The following is a 14,974-nucleotide window of genomic DNA, read 5'->3' as shown; positions in this document are numbered from 1 at the left end:
TGTAGAAGAATAGTTTCTATATTTACTCTTAAATGGAGAATAATTGTACTAAATTTTAAATTTAAACTATTTAAATGACCGATTTGGGCGTTAAATTTGTAAACAAATGAACAATTTAGTTTTGAAAAATAGAAAAAAATACGATTTAGTCCTGAATAATTAGTTTTTAAACTTTTACTACTTTATATTAAAATTAGTTTAACAAATACATTTTAGTAGCAAATTAGTTCTTCAACGTTAATTGAATGACAGAGTATTGCACAAAACAATACAACAATTGCGCATTTTAAACATTCAAACATTAAATCGAAATTGTAAGAAAAGTTTTTTTTTTTATTGATTTATATATTCCAACAAATTAATTGGTCTTTTTCAATTCTTCAATTCTACCTCCGAGGAAAAAAAAAAGAGAGAATTCATAACATTCATCATTTGCTTACTAAAATAATAAAGAATATTTATCAGCTGAATTAAAAATATAGTTTCCTCAGTGGTAGGTTTCCCAAGTGAAATCTTTTCAAAGCAAGCATGTCTCAGACATATCAATTGTAACAATAGTTTATGTAAAGTCTTCATCAACAAAGTCTGCCACTACCAATTCCTCAATGGCAATTGCTTCCTACACCCAATATTGAATGTGTGAATTGATAAAACCGATCTTTTAACTCATTTTTTTAACCCTAGAATTTTATCCCCTCTTTCTTCACTTGTTTATGTAAAGTGTAGTTGTGTAATACGTAAACCGAAAAATGCTATCCCTAATTTTTGTAGAAGAAAAAACTATCCAGAATATGTTTTCGAAAATGAAAGTGTCAAATTAGATTCTGGATAACATATTTCGTAATGGACAATTTTTCACTTCCACATGAAAACACAAATAGGACATTAGATCTTGATTGAACGTCTCACATAAAGTCAATTAAAAATATATAAATAAATATAAATTTTACTTTACAAGATGGTTTAATAAAATTGAGTTAGATTTAAAGTTTATATCTTAATATACTATCAACCATAAATTATGACATTAGAAAGAAGATCAATATAAGATATATAAGTAAGTGCAAACTTTATCTTACAAGTCAGTTTTGTCAACTAATAAATTGAAAATGTGTTGTCAACTTTTGTAGTATCCAATGAATTGTAGAAACAAAAAAAAAAATTATATGAAAAGAGAACTTCCAAGAAGGAATCATGATGCAATTTTTTTTTGTTTAAAATGGATGTATGGACTTTTGGATAAAATTTTTACCTAAATAATTTTATGAGATAAATAAATAAAATAAACTTTTGTACAAGTTAAAATTAATTTTTATGTAAATTAAGAAATTTTGAGTTATATGAGAAAACTTAATGATAACAAATCCAAAATCAAACGCTGTAAACATAAAAGTTAATGATATCAACGAGAAAATTTGGAAGGATAATAATAAATAGTTGAAATAATTTTTTAAACAATAATTTATAAATTTCAAATAAAGATCTTAAGAGAAAAAGTTTACAAAACCGAAACAAAGTCTTGAAGAAATGTAAATAACAGGAATACCGTTCTTTAAGCACATTTCTAAATTTGTAATCTTATAAATATGTTTTTTTTGTTAAATTAAAATTAACCACAATGTAATTAACAAGTGATTTGTGAAAGTGAAGTACATACCAATTTCCAATTCAACTGTGACGTAAGTGAGTGATAATGTAAAAGATTCTAGAAATAGAATAAAGCTACTGTTAACCTTGTGCCTTATGCAATTTTACAAGGATATTGACATAAATGCTTCATTCTTTTATGTTTTTTTTTTTGTCTAGTGTTGTGGTTTTTCTTAATGTAATAGTGGATGTGTATTTGTGAATAGGATGCAAGAAAGAAGATTATTACTATTATTTGCCGGAATTCAAAGTAATAGATAAGTCACTTCAAGCATAAAAGTTATTTAATGGTATAACAATTTATCTATGAAAAGTGAGTTTGCCTTTAAAAGTATGTTAAATTGTTGCTATTGAATGTTGTTACTTGTTGCTTTCCATGTTAGTAGAAGATGATAGAATAATTAAACAAGACAATCTAACTTTGTACCAGAGCTGTCAAAATGGGTAGGAATTTACGAGCCAACCCGGCTTACCACGAGTTCGAGTTGGGTTGAAATTTTTTTACAAATTTCAATACGGGTTGATTTTTGACCGAACTCATCTAGAACTCGGCTCAGCTGGGTTGAACCCGTGGTGAGCCAGGTTGGCTTACTAACTCGCAGATAAAAGAGTTACACAAGTGTTTTTTATTAAGTTGGACTTTATATTTGGGTCATGTTAGGTTTATTGTTTTAGCCAACACAAATAATTTGTATTTTTTTTATTTTGGTTTGTAGTTGGATTGTATTAAAGTTTATTTAGATTTTAATTAGAATTATAATTTAGTTTAGACTGAAAAAAAAAATAAAAAAATTGTATTTTGTTTAATTAAGTCAATCCGTGAGCCAACCAGTTTAACCCGCCAACCCGTGGTGGGCCGAGCCGGGTTCAAATTTTTTTGGCTCACTAAAAAGTGAACCAGGTTGGGTTGGCTCACTAAATAATCAACTCGTGATGGGTCGAACCGGGTCGGCTGGGTTATCCGTTTTGACAGCTCTACTTTGTACTCATCATATGAGCAATTTTTTTAAGGTCAAATGATATAACTTTGTAATTATTAGATAATTAATCATATTATTAAGCTCAAATGTCTCCAAACTTGTACTGATCAGACGACATGCATCAGATTGTCTATTTTGTGTAAAGATCACCCAATGATTTTGCTGATAACATTAAAGTGAATTTATATATCTTATCTCTTTGACATGTGTGTTTATGCAATTGAAAGTCTCTATCAAAGTTTGTTTTTCTCTTCAACCAGACACTTAAAAGATATTGTCTAATACGTTCATTAGACGATCAAAGGATATCGTCTAACACACTTTCAAACAAAAAACTAATTTGTTCTAATTGTCTTTATTATTCAAGTTTTGTTTAAATTCGGTTTGAATAAGTCAAAATAAGCCATAAATGAGCACAATATTTTTGGATAATAAAAGGATTCCGTAATGAAAATGTATATATTGTTGGGTAAACTTAAATGTTAGTAGTTGCATTTAATGGTGTTGGTAGAAATGTCTTTGAAAAATGTAAATGTTAGGAGTACATCTAGTAATGATTGTGACATGTACTAGGGTTCATTAATTATGGTTTAGGTAATGGTTGTATTGAATGCATGTAGTTGAAGGACCATGTCCAAAAATCTATAAATTGACAATGTACTCCTCATTGTAAAATACAACAAGATATAATATACAAGAGTGTTTATCCGAAGACCTGTTTGTCAATAAATTGGCATGAGAGCTTCAGAACTCTAGTGTCTAAGCGCTTTAGAGAGTGTTTGAGAGTTTGAGAGTTTGATCAAGATGGCCAACTTAGATAACAACATGCCCTTGCCAAAGTTATCAAAAGGTGTCAGCTATGACAATTAGAGTTTGCAAACGAAGGCCTTACTTGGTTCCCAGGAAGTATGGGATGTGGTCCAAAATGGGCATTAAGAACCATATGATATTAAAGAATAGACGATTGCCCGCCTACTACGTTGAGAGTAATGTGGGTAAAGGACAAAACGACTTTGTACGTGCTGTATCAAGTTGTTGATGAGTCCGAGTTTGAGAAGATAAAAAAATGATAAATCTTCAAAAGAAGCATGGAATATTCTAGAGAAGGAATACAAAGGGGATAATTGTGTGAAGCAAGTCAGACTTCAAACTCTGAAAGGTGAGCTTGAAAACATGAGAATGAAAGATGGGGTTGCCGAGTACGTCTTTCGTGTTGAGACCATGGTGAAACAACTCGAAAGGAATGGAGAGACACTATCCACTTGTTGAGTGGTGGAGAAAATCTTAAGGTCGTTAATTAACGACTTTGAGAATATTGTTTGTGCAATCAAGAAGTCCAAGGACTTGTTAGTGCTCTTAGTGGAAGAGTTTAACGGGTCACTTGAGGTGCATGAGCAATGGATAAGAAAGAAGAAGGTGGAGTCTTTCAATCAAGCACTTCAAACAAAGGCAACCATTAAGGAGAAGAAGGTTCCTTATACTTAGAGCACTCAAGGCCTTGGTGGTAGAGGTAGATGAGGATATGAAAGAGGTAAATAACAAGCCAATCAACAAAACTGGCATGGCCGAGGACAAAGTAGAGTTCATGGTGGTAGAGGTCGAGGAGGACAATCAAGCAACTTAAGAGTTGAGTGCTTGACATGTGGGAAGTACGATCATTTTGCTAAGAATTGCAACTCATGAATCAAATGTTATAATTGTGGGAAGGTCAGACATTTCACGAAGGACTGCTAATTTGAGAGCAAGAAGGAAACAAACTTCCTGTCTAAAGATGTTGAGGAAGAGGGATTATTTATGATGTCAAGGAGTTAGGGTGCCTAGCTAATTCGGTTTGATACCTTGATACATGAGCAAGTAATCACATGTGTGGAGACAAGAACCTTTTTAAGGAGCTCACTATAGTTGAGGCCGAACACGTGTCATTTGGAGATGCATCCAAGGTAGCGGGAAAAAGTCGAGGTACAATTTGGTACCTGCAAAAGAATAGCAGAATTGGAGAAATCAAAGACGTATACTATGTACCCGATCTCAAGAGCAATGTATTGAGTATGAGCCAACTGATGGAGGAAGGTTACTCGATTCTGATGAAAGATCGAGTACTATACTTGAAAGAAAAGTCAGATCATTTGATTATCGAGTAGAAATGAAGAAGGACAATATGTACATGCTAGACTTGAAGATAGTCTAAAAGAGGTGTTTGAAACTTGACGTGAATGATGAAACAATGATATGGCATTTGCGGTTTGGCCATTTGCATTTTTGCGGGCTGACCGAGTTGGTTAAGAAAGAGATGGTGTGTGGACTCCCATCTATGTAGTTTGAAAAGAAATTTTGTGAAGAGTGTGTGCTTGAGAAGCATGTGAGGACCTCATTTTCGAGGACTATTGAGTATCGCGCAAAGGAACAACTCATATGGATTCACACAGATCTTTGTGGATCGATTACCCTTGAGTCTTTTAGTGGGAAAATGTATTTTATTTCCTTCATAACTGATTTTTTCAGGAAAAACCTCGGTGTATTTTTTGACAATGAAATCTAAGGTGTTCGAAGTGTTTAAAAGGTTCAAAGCAATGGTTGAGAAAGAGATAAACATGCTTATCAAATTTGTTAGGTATGATCGATGAGGCAAGTTCATTTCATCCGAGCTCATGAAGTATTGCAAAGAGCAAGGGATAAGGAGTTTTTTTTACAACATTATACTCGTCCCAACAAAATGAAGTTGGCGATAGGAAGAACATGATTCAAACAATGTTGAGAAGCAAGAACATGCCTAAAGAGTTATGGGTAGAAGCAATGTAGTGCACCATCTATGTGAAAAATAGGTGTCCACATGTTAACTTGAATGAGAAAACACCATAAGAAGTCTGGAGTGGAAGAAAGCCAGGTGTGTTTCACCTTAAAGTGTTCGACAACATTGCTTATGGTCATGTTCCAACTCAACATAGGACCAAACTTGAATAGAAGAGCAAGAAGTACGTGTTTATTGGGTATGATGAAAAAAACCAAGGCATACATGTTGTTTAACCCAATAATAAAGAAGGCCATTATGATTCGAGATTTTCAAATTGATTAACAGAGTGACTGGAATTGGAAAAAATTGGAGGAGGAGTCTACTAGAAATAAAAGCTCAAATATTGATACACTACTTGTTGTGAGAGATCATGAGACTTTTGATGAAGTAGATGAACCACTATGTTGCAACCTAAATCGCGACGAGACGATGAACTAAAAAGAAATTGTTTGAGAAAAGAGATTTGAAATCGCTACCATAGTTTATTTTGGAAAACTATGGAAAACCATAAAGATTAAACAAAGTCCACGAAAACCAAATTTTGGGTCCGAGGGTCGATTACGCGTAGGGAATATATTAACACCCTACAACTCCTACTGGAAGGTGGTACATTTAATTAAATTTGCAAAAGAGATGTGTTTATTTTTTAATATTTATTTTTCACAAAATAAATCGAACAAATATATATTCTTTGAGTGAAAAGGACCCGACAAGGGTTAACCTTGGTCTTACGTGTTCTCATTAAAAATGAGAAAGTATGACTATGTAAGTCTTTAAAAAAGTATTTGAAAATGATTTGGAAAACCTTTTAATATTTGGTAAGTGAACCTGACAAGGACTTGTCTTGTTCCTACGTATCTCCATTCACAGTGCAGAATCAAGGATCACATAGTTTTTTGAAAATATTTTGAGAAATTGAGCCAGCGAGAGCTGGGCTTGAATGAAAGGGAATGCTAGTGAGAATTGGACTTAAGTTAACTAGTGTTTAATATTCTTAATTTTGAAAATTTTATATTTTTAGAATTCTTTTAAGAGAAGAAAACGTATCGCGTACTAGGAGGACGCGAACAATCACATAAGTACTTGAACTTTTATTATGGATGTCAGACGACTCAGACGACCATACAAACTTCCAAAAAATATCTTTAAAAAAATTTGAATAAAAGAGTTGGATACCAGACGATGCAGACAACCGTACAAGTATCCAAAACATTTATTAGGGATGTCAAATGATATGGACGACTATACAAACACCCAAAAAAATTATCTTTTTTTTTTTGAAAGATATTGGATAAAAATATTGGATACTTGATGATATAGACAACCATACAAGCATCCCACATTTTAAATGTGTAAGTATGAAATAAAATGAGATAAAAAGAAAATAAATGTTGTACTTAGAATAATTTGAAACCACATATCACAATAAAAAATTCTCAACCACAAACCCACCATTCATAAATCACACTTATCAAAAAGACCCTAGTGACCCCACTCATGCAATTAGAAAAGAATCACCTGTTTCTCGCAAGCACTAAACATGACCCCTTACAAATACTTTAACACCATTAATGTGATAAAAATGTGGACAAGTAATAATTATAACATTAAAACACTAGGAACCACATATTTCAAATGTGTGCAAACTTAAATACATGAAACAATTACTTTTTTTAAAAAATTGTGGGTTCTATTAAGAGAAAATTTTGAAATTTTTTTCACAAGCTTCTACGTAGCATATGTTTTCAATTTTTTTAATTTTCAAAAGTTTTTCCGTGTGGCAGAGGAGAGAAACGTTTTCAGTCCATTTTCATTTCGCGTTTCTGTTCTCCCTCATTCTCCATCCATCGATGTATAGAACCAAGAATGGCATTAAAGCTGAAACCACTACCTCTTCCTTCCTATCATCATTCCTCTCCCCATAAGAACCCTAATTTCTCACTTTTCAATCATCGTCTTCCTAGTTTTCTCTTTGCACATTCTCTTCCTCTCAATCTCTTTCTCATCCACACTTTCAAAATTCATGTTTCATGGCAATGCCTTCGTAATCTCTCATGCATTTCGAAGTGATGAAATCGCTAACGAAGGTGAAGAAGAAAAGGAAGAACCAATATTGATGCAGGGTGAGAAAAAGGAACTGCTACTATTCTGTCAAGCCCATCTAACGATTATCTCTTTCACAACCTCTGTCCTCACCATGGTTTTGTCTTCTTTTCCACAGGGTCGCGCCTTCACCCCTTAATTTCCTTGGTTGTCTCTCGCAAGGTAACAATGTCATACTTGGAGGATTGGTGTTCGCGACTTCGATCTCTTTCTGGAGGTTGGCCCTCTTTTCTCTCTTTGACAGCCTCCACGAAAAAATTTGCTGTGGTAACTATTCAATGTTTCACTTTGGAATAGAAATTAGAATGCTTTCCACTGATGTTTTGTTCCCTTCGCTGGTGCAAAGGCTTTTTCTCTGTATATTAGTGTTGTTGTTTTGCACTTATCATTGGAATTGGAAAATTTGGTAGAGGGTACTATCAGTGTGTGAGTGGATTAAAGTTTTCACTAAGGTTTAGGGGATTTATAGGGTTTATGTTTTTCAAGGTATCCAGTGACAATAACATTAACTTGCTTTATTTGTTTTGAATTTGATTCAGTTGGAATTAGGGTGTTTCTTTGAGGGCAGTAGATTGAGGGTCCAACATGCATGTTCCGTTTTATAACGTATAAAGCTATCAGTTTCAAAAATAAAAGATGGCACCTGACCTATATCTTTTCCTAATATTAGTCAATATTATGTTACATATATGAGAGGTTTTCATGTCTGCGAAAGTTTTGATTAAGATTATTCTTGTCTAACGGTTTTGAATATTATCTTAGAAGCATATCTAGTGAAAAAAAGAAAAGACTGAACATAGGATAATAAATGTTATTTGGTAAGCATGTTAAGAGGTAGATGTCAATGTAATTGATGTGGGAAACTTCAAAAAATCTTACCATAATAAGTTGCTTATTGAGTCAAATTAATCTTAAATATTACCGTTTTGTTCATTAGTTTCAATTATTGTGGCAGAAGTTTCAAGGCTTAAGAGGATAAAGAAAAACAACAGATTGAGCACATGATGGATAATGTAGAAGATGTTGTCACAAATGCCGCAGGGAGAATGATATCTATAGCATCAAGTAACATTTGTTCATTCATTGCCACTGTATCGATCTCTTTCATGTACGACTCTTGATTAAATTTTGGTATCTTTTGATTTGTTTGTAGGAGCTTTGGATTATGATTCCGAAATTCTTGAAATATGGTAAAGCAAGTGAGGTTTATGATGAATCTAGGGATAAAGTGAAAGCATTGGATTGAGGAAATATGGTTGTGGATGTCTTTGATGAGGTAAATGATTCTAAAGATAACATAGGCGTGGGAAATGAATATGGAGTCCACAAAGTAGCCGAAACTTTTGACCAACCTAAACGTGCAATGGAGGAATCATATGAGTTAACAAAGAATACAATGAATCAAGAGGCAAAGGCTAAGTACAAGGCTGGAATGGAGAAGGCTTCAGATGCCAAAGGATATGTCAAAGCTAAGATGAGGAACACCCCAAACCAATGAACCTATGGGCATTGCATATATTCAAAATTTGAGCAGTTCTAAGAATAACGAGGATAAATAGACTGAATGTTAGGAAATATTTGATACCCCAACAAGGTGCATGACAAAATATTTCATGATATTGATTTTAGTTTTTCAATTTATAGGCGTTTCTTATGAAATCAACATGAATATTGCGCTTAATACAAAGCCTTTTATTTCTTATGTTTTTAACCCTTATTGTCAATGTTTGAATTTGTCATTGAATTTTTATTCTTCATGGTTCTATTATAAGTGTTATTATCTTCAATGGTAGCTTGTTGTTAATTACAATTTTTAATGGTAGCTTGTTGTTATTTTTTTCGTGAATTTTTCCGTTTTTTAATTATTCAGTTTAGTTTGTAAAAATTTCAGTTCGATAAATGAAAATCTATATAATCCCACATACTTGGAATATGTAGATTGATATATTATATGCATTTCCTTAGACCCTTATGTCATTGTATGAAACATAGTTCTGGAGATGAAAAGCTTAATGAGGTGGTAAAAATGTTACTTTTATGTTGTCTATATTTAATAGGATTGTTTGTAATTCTTAAGTACGACATGCCAAGAATCACTGTGTTATAAAACCTTCTGGCTTATCTATATGGAAAAACTAGTTTATTTTTTAGTTGCATGATGTCTTTCTAGTCTGGTAGACATAAATTATAGTATGTTACCGAGACCGAGAAATTTAAATTGTGTTAATGGATTAACCACTCATTTATTGTAATTATGAAAAAACTAATATTGCATTTGTCACATAATTACTCTATGTTTGGTACCTAAAAAATTGAAAAAAATAGTAAATATATATTTTTAAATTTATTTTTCCCAATTCCAAGAGTCCATGCCTGTACATATTGTAAATACCATTCAATTATGAGCTTGAAAAATTCTTCATAACTAATATGGGTAGTTAACCACTTATTTATTATAATTATGAAAAAAAGTATCATTGTGTTTGCCACATAATTACTCTATGTTTGTACCTAATACTTTGAAAAAAATAGTAAACACATATTTTTTAAAATCCATTTTTCTCAATTGCAAGAGACCAATCCTACCCATTTTGTAAATATCATTCAACTATGAACTTGTAAAAATTCTTCATAATGTATACAAGGTAGTTAATCATTCACTTATTATAATTATGAAAAAGTAACATTGCATTTGCCACATAATTACTATATGTTTGGTACCTAATACTTTGGAGAAAATAGTAAATATATATTTATTTAATTAATTTTTTCCATTTGCAAGAGTCCAAGCCTACACATTTTGTAAATACCATTCAGTTGTGAGCTTGTAAAATTTCTATACAAGACAATTAACCATTCATTTATTATAATTATGAAAAATGTAACACTGCATTTTCCAGATAATTACTTTATAATTGGTACCTAATAAGTTGAAAGAAATAGTAAACATGCATTTTCTAAATCCATTTTTCCCAATTGCAAAAGTCGAAACCTATAAATATTGTAAATATTATTCAATTGTGATCTTGAAAAATTCTTCATAATGTATACAAGGTAGTTAATGTCCTACCCGTACCCCGACCTCAATTACCAAGGCCAGGCACTAAGTACTGGTTTCCACAAGAGATCAAGAATCCAACAGTACCCGTACCTGACCTCATCTACCAAGGACAGGTACTAGGTACTGGTTTCCACACGAGATCAAGAATCCCAGAGTACCCATACCCAGCCTCATTTACCAAGGCCAATTATTGGGTATTGGTTTCGACAAGAGATTAAGAATCCCACAATACCAGTACTCGACCTCAACTACCAAGGCCAAGTACTAGATACTAGTTTCCACAAGAGATAAAAAATCCCATAATACCCGTATAGGCCTCATCCACCAAGACAAGTACTGGGTACTAGTTTTCACAAGAGATCAAGAATACCATGGTACCCGTACTCGACCCCATCCACCAAGGCAAGGTACTAGGTACTAGTTTCCACAAGAGATCAAGAACCCTATAAATACCCGTACCCAGGACCATCTATCAAGGCCAGGTATTGGGTACTGGATTCCGCAAGGGATCAAGAATCCCATAGTACTCGTACATGGCCTCATTCACCATGGCCTATTATTAGGTACTAGCTTCAGCAGGAGAATAAGGATTCCACAATATAGATACCCAACCTCATCCCACCATGATTGAGTATCGAGTATGAATCTTAGAGAATCAAAGAATAGCAAGGGCTGTGTGGATATTTCTCCAATCTCATTGGATCCAAAAAACGGTTGAAAAAGGTATTTTGGGCCAAAAAGCCCATCCCATTAAGACCCATAGGAAAAATAATATATATAGCACGTTACTCAATGCATTCATTACACAATTAATATATCCTGAAATCCTTTGATATTCTTTAACAACACTAGTGCTAACTTAAACATCAAAGTGTCTTTTACAAGCACACGTGCACCCTAGACGAGGACCACTAGAAGTGAAGAATTTCTAGACTGAAGATCAAGGGTCAGAGTACAATTTGGTCCTGTAAGAACAATTAATCACTCATTTATTATAATTATCAACAAAAGTAACATTGCGTTTGCCACATAATTACTCTATGTTTAATACCTTATACTTTGAAAAAAATAGTAAATATATATTTTTTAAATTCATTTTTCCCAATTGGAAGAGTTCAAACCTACACATTTGGTAAATACCATTCAATTATGTGTTTTAAAAATTCTTCATAATGTATACAGCGTAATTAACCATTCATTTATTATGATTATGAAAAAAAGTAATATTGCATTTGCCACATAATTACTCTATGTTTGGTACCTAATACTTTGAGAAAAACAATAAATATATATTTTTTAAATTCCTTTTTCCCAATTGCAAGAGTTCAAATCTGCACATTTTGTAAATACCATTCAATTGTGAGCTTGAAAAATTCTCATAACGTATATAACGTAATTAACCACTCATTTATTATAATTATGAAAAAAGTAACATTGTGTTTGCCACATAACTACTCTATGTTTGATACCTAATACTCTGAAAAAAAATAGTAAATATATATTTTTAAAATTCAGTTTTCCTAATTGCAAGAGTTCAAACCTACACATTTTGTAAATAGTATTCAATTTTTAGCTTGAAAAAATCTTCATGACGTATACAACACAAATAACCACTCATTAATTATAATTATGAAAAAAAGTAATATTGCGTTTGCCACATAATTACTTTATGTTTGATACCTAATACTTTGAAAAAAAATAGTAAATATATATTTTTTAAATTCATTTGCCAATTGCAAGAGTTCAAACCAACACATTTTGTAAATACCATTCAATTGTGAGCTTGAAAAATTCTTCATAATGTATACAACATAATTAACCACTCATCTATTATAATTATGAAAAAAGTTATATTATGTTTGCCACATAATCACTCTATGTTTGGTACCTAATACATTAAAAAAATAGTAAATATATTTTTTAAATTCCTTTTTCCAAATTGCAAGAGTTCAAGCTTACACATTTTGTAAATACCATTCAATTGTGAGGTTGAAAAATTCTTCATAATGTATACAACATAATTAACCATTCATTTATTATATATATGAAAAAAAGTAACATTGCGTTGCTACTTAATTACTCTATGTTTGGTGCCTAATACTTTGAAAAAATAGTAAATATATATTTTTCAAAATTCATTTTTCCTAGTTCCAAGAGTTCAAACCTACACATTTTGTAAATATCATTCAATTGTGAGCTTGAAAAATTCTTCATAAATTATACAACGTAATTAACGACTCATTTATTATAATTATGAAAAAAGGTTATATTGCATTTGCCACATAATTATTCTATGTTTTGTACCTAATACTTTGAAAAAAATAGTAAATATATATTTTTGAAATTCCTTTGTCCCAATTGCATGAGTTCAAGTCTACACATTTTTGTAAATACCATTCAATTGTGAACTTGGAAAATTCTTCATAACTTATACAATGTAATTAACCACTCATTTATTATAAGTATGAAAAAGGTAACATTGCGTTTGTCATATAATTATTCTATGTCTGGTACCTAATACTTTTAGAAAATAGTAAATCTTTTTTTTTTGTACTATACTATACGGATAGGACCGACAACCATGAATACCCGTCCCTAGCCGCCAACTATAGTCCTGTTTGGAATACACCACCAATCAACTATATACAAAACTAATCCATACATAGCGACCAAAGTTAAATATCAGTATGGACCACCTACTCTGGACTTACAAAGTGACATCTACCTTTACAGAGCCAATCCATAAGCCTAACACGTGGGCTTTGATAAGGCCCATGTAAGCCCAAAAGAGACCCAATGAGTCCATTTAAGGCCCAACCCATGGACCAGGTAATCTATGGTTAATATTCTATAAATATAGGTGGAACCTAACGATTAAAGGTATGCAATTTATTAATACTGAAAATTAAGATTTGACTTTGAGAACTCTCGCTAACTTGATCGTTGGAGTCCTTTTTGATGCCTCATCCGGTAGCTGGATATTAAGACATGCCCCGCAAGATCGTAGAGTACTTGTCTTGGAGATTCAATGATTGGGTAAGACAATATTTGTGTCTCATGATAATCTATTATTGTTTCTGCAGGAACATTTTTAGATTCATTTTTTCCGATTTGCCTAAAATATATATTTTGCTTATGAAGAAGTCACATTCATTTTCTATTGTAATTTCTCTTGCCTAAAATGGCCTTTGGAGAAACTCGTCCAAGCATCCAAGTCTTTCCAAAGATTGCATACTAGTATGTGGTGCAACATTAGATGTATAATAACTATTGAAAAAAAATCCAAAGTATGCTTATTCTTACATTTGGAAGAGGAAGAGATTCCAACAGTCGGGACAAGTTGCAAAAAACAAAATAAAATTCCAATTTATTCACCATGGGCTAATTAGGAACTTGTCAAATAGTTATACAGACTAGTTAAAGTAAAAAGAAAAATTAAAACTATTTATATGCTAAGAATATGCTTGAGTAGATTAACTACACATGTGAATTACATCATCCGTACCTAATTTTGCAAGATGAAAATGGAGACATGAACATGTAGCTCATGCAATCACAAACAACACTAGCAATTCCTTTTTCTAATTCTACGTCAATATTTGTTTTTCCTTTTCTTCTTCTTCTTCACCTTCATTAGCGATTTCCTCACTTCAAAATGTGTAATTAATTATGAAGGGCATTGTGATTAAACATGGATGCTGAAGTTATAGTCGAGAGAGAGATCGAGAGGAAAAAACTGTGCATAGAGAAAAAAGAGGAAGTCAATGATTTAAAAGTATGAAATTAAGGTTTTGGCGGGGAGAGGAGTGAAAATAGGAAGGAAGTGGTTTGAGTTTGAATGCCATTTTTTGTACAGTTACTCCACCTAACTATTCAAATTATTTTGTTTTTTACATTTGTAAAAAATTTCAAGTGTAAAAAATTACAACTGAAAAAAATGTAAGAAATAAAATAACATGAGTATTTAGAGAGTAATTTGATGTATAAATGATTAAAAATTATTTTAACATGAATACTTAAGTTGTAATTAAGCTTAATTGTTAATTTGGTGTCAAATTGGAGAGGAAAAAATTGAATTAGTTTAAAAAAGAGGGACTAAATTGAATCAAAATTCTAAATAAAAGGACTAAATTGGTTAAGGTAATTGTTCGACACTTCAAAAAAAGTTAACGTAATTGTGTTAAAATGACTATATTCATAGTGCAGAGACTAAAAACATACTTAACCTTAAATTTTATAATGATTTATAATTCATTTGGAATGTTTATAATTTATTTATTTTACTTTTCTTGTACTGTCTATGTTTTTGTGCGTGTGTTTAACAAGAAAGATGTGATGGTTGATATATTTCAGTATTAGGACAATGTTAATAAAAAAGCAAAAGCCACTCTA

General features: G+C 31.9%; 1 long non-coding RNA gene across 2 annotated transcripts; it reads left to right on the top strand.

Moving 5' to 3' along the window:
• The first annotated feature begins 7,165 nt into the window (after nt 1–7,165).
• On the top strand, nt 7,166–9,255 carry LOC114166595. Of its 2 annotated transcripts, none has more exons than XR_003599969.1 (4): nt 7,166–7,541; nt 7,640–7,788; nt 8,477–8,586; nt 8,675–9,255. It is a non-coding gene; the product is annotated as an uncharacterized LOC114166595 (long non-coding RNA). The 2 variants fall into 2 exon arrangements; XR_003599970.1 differs by having other exon boundaries at nt 7,640–7,738; nt 8,675–9,254.
• Nucleotides 9,256–14,974: the final 5,719 nt, after the last annotated feature.

The sequence above is a fragment of the Vigna unguiculata genome, chromosome 10, assembly GCF_004118075.2.
Source record: "Vigna unguiculata cultivar IT97K-499-35 chromosome 10, ASM411807v1, whole genome shotgun sequence".
Taxonomy (NCBI): domain Eukaryota; kingdom Viridiplantae; phylum Streptophyta; class Magnoliopsida; order Fabales; family Fabaceae; genus Vigna; species Vigna unguiculata.
The sequence above is the reverse complement of the archived record's forward strand: the minus strand, read 5'-3'. Positions and strand labels throughout refer to the sequence as shown.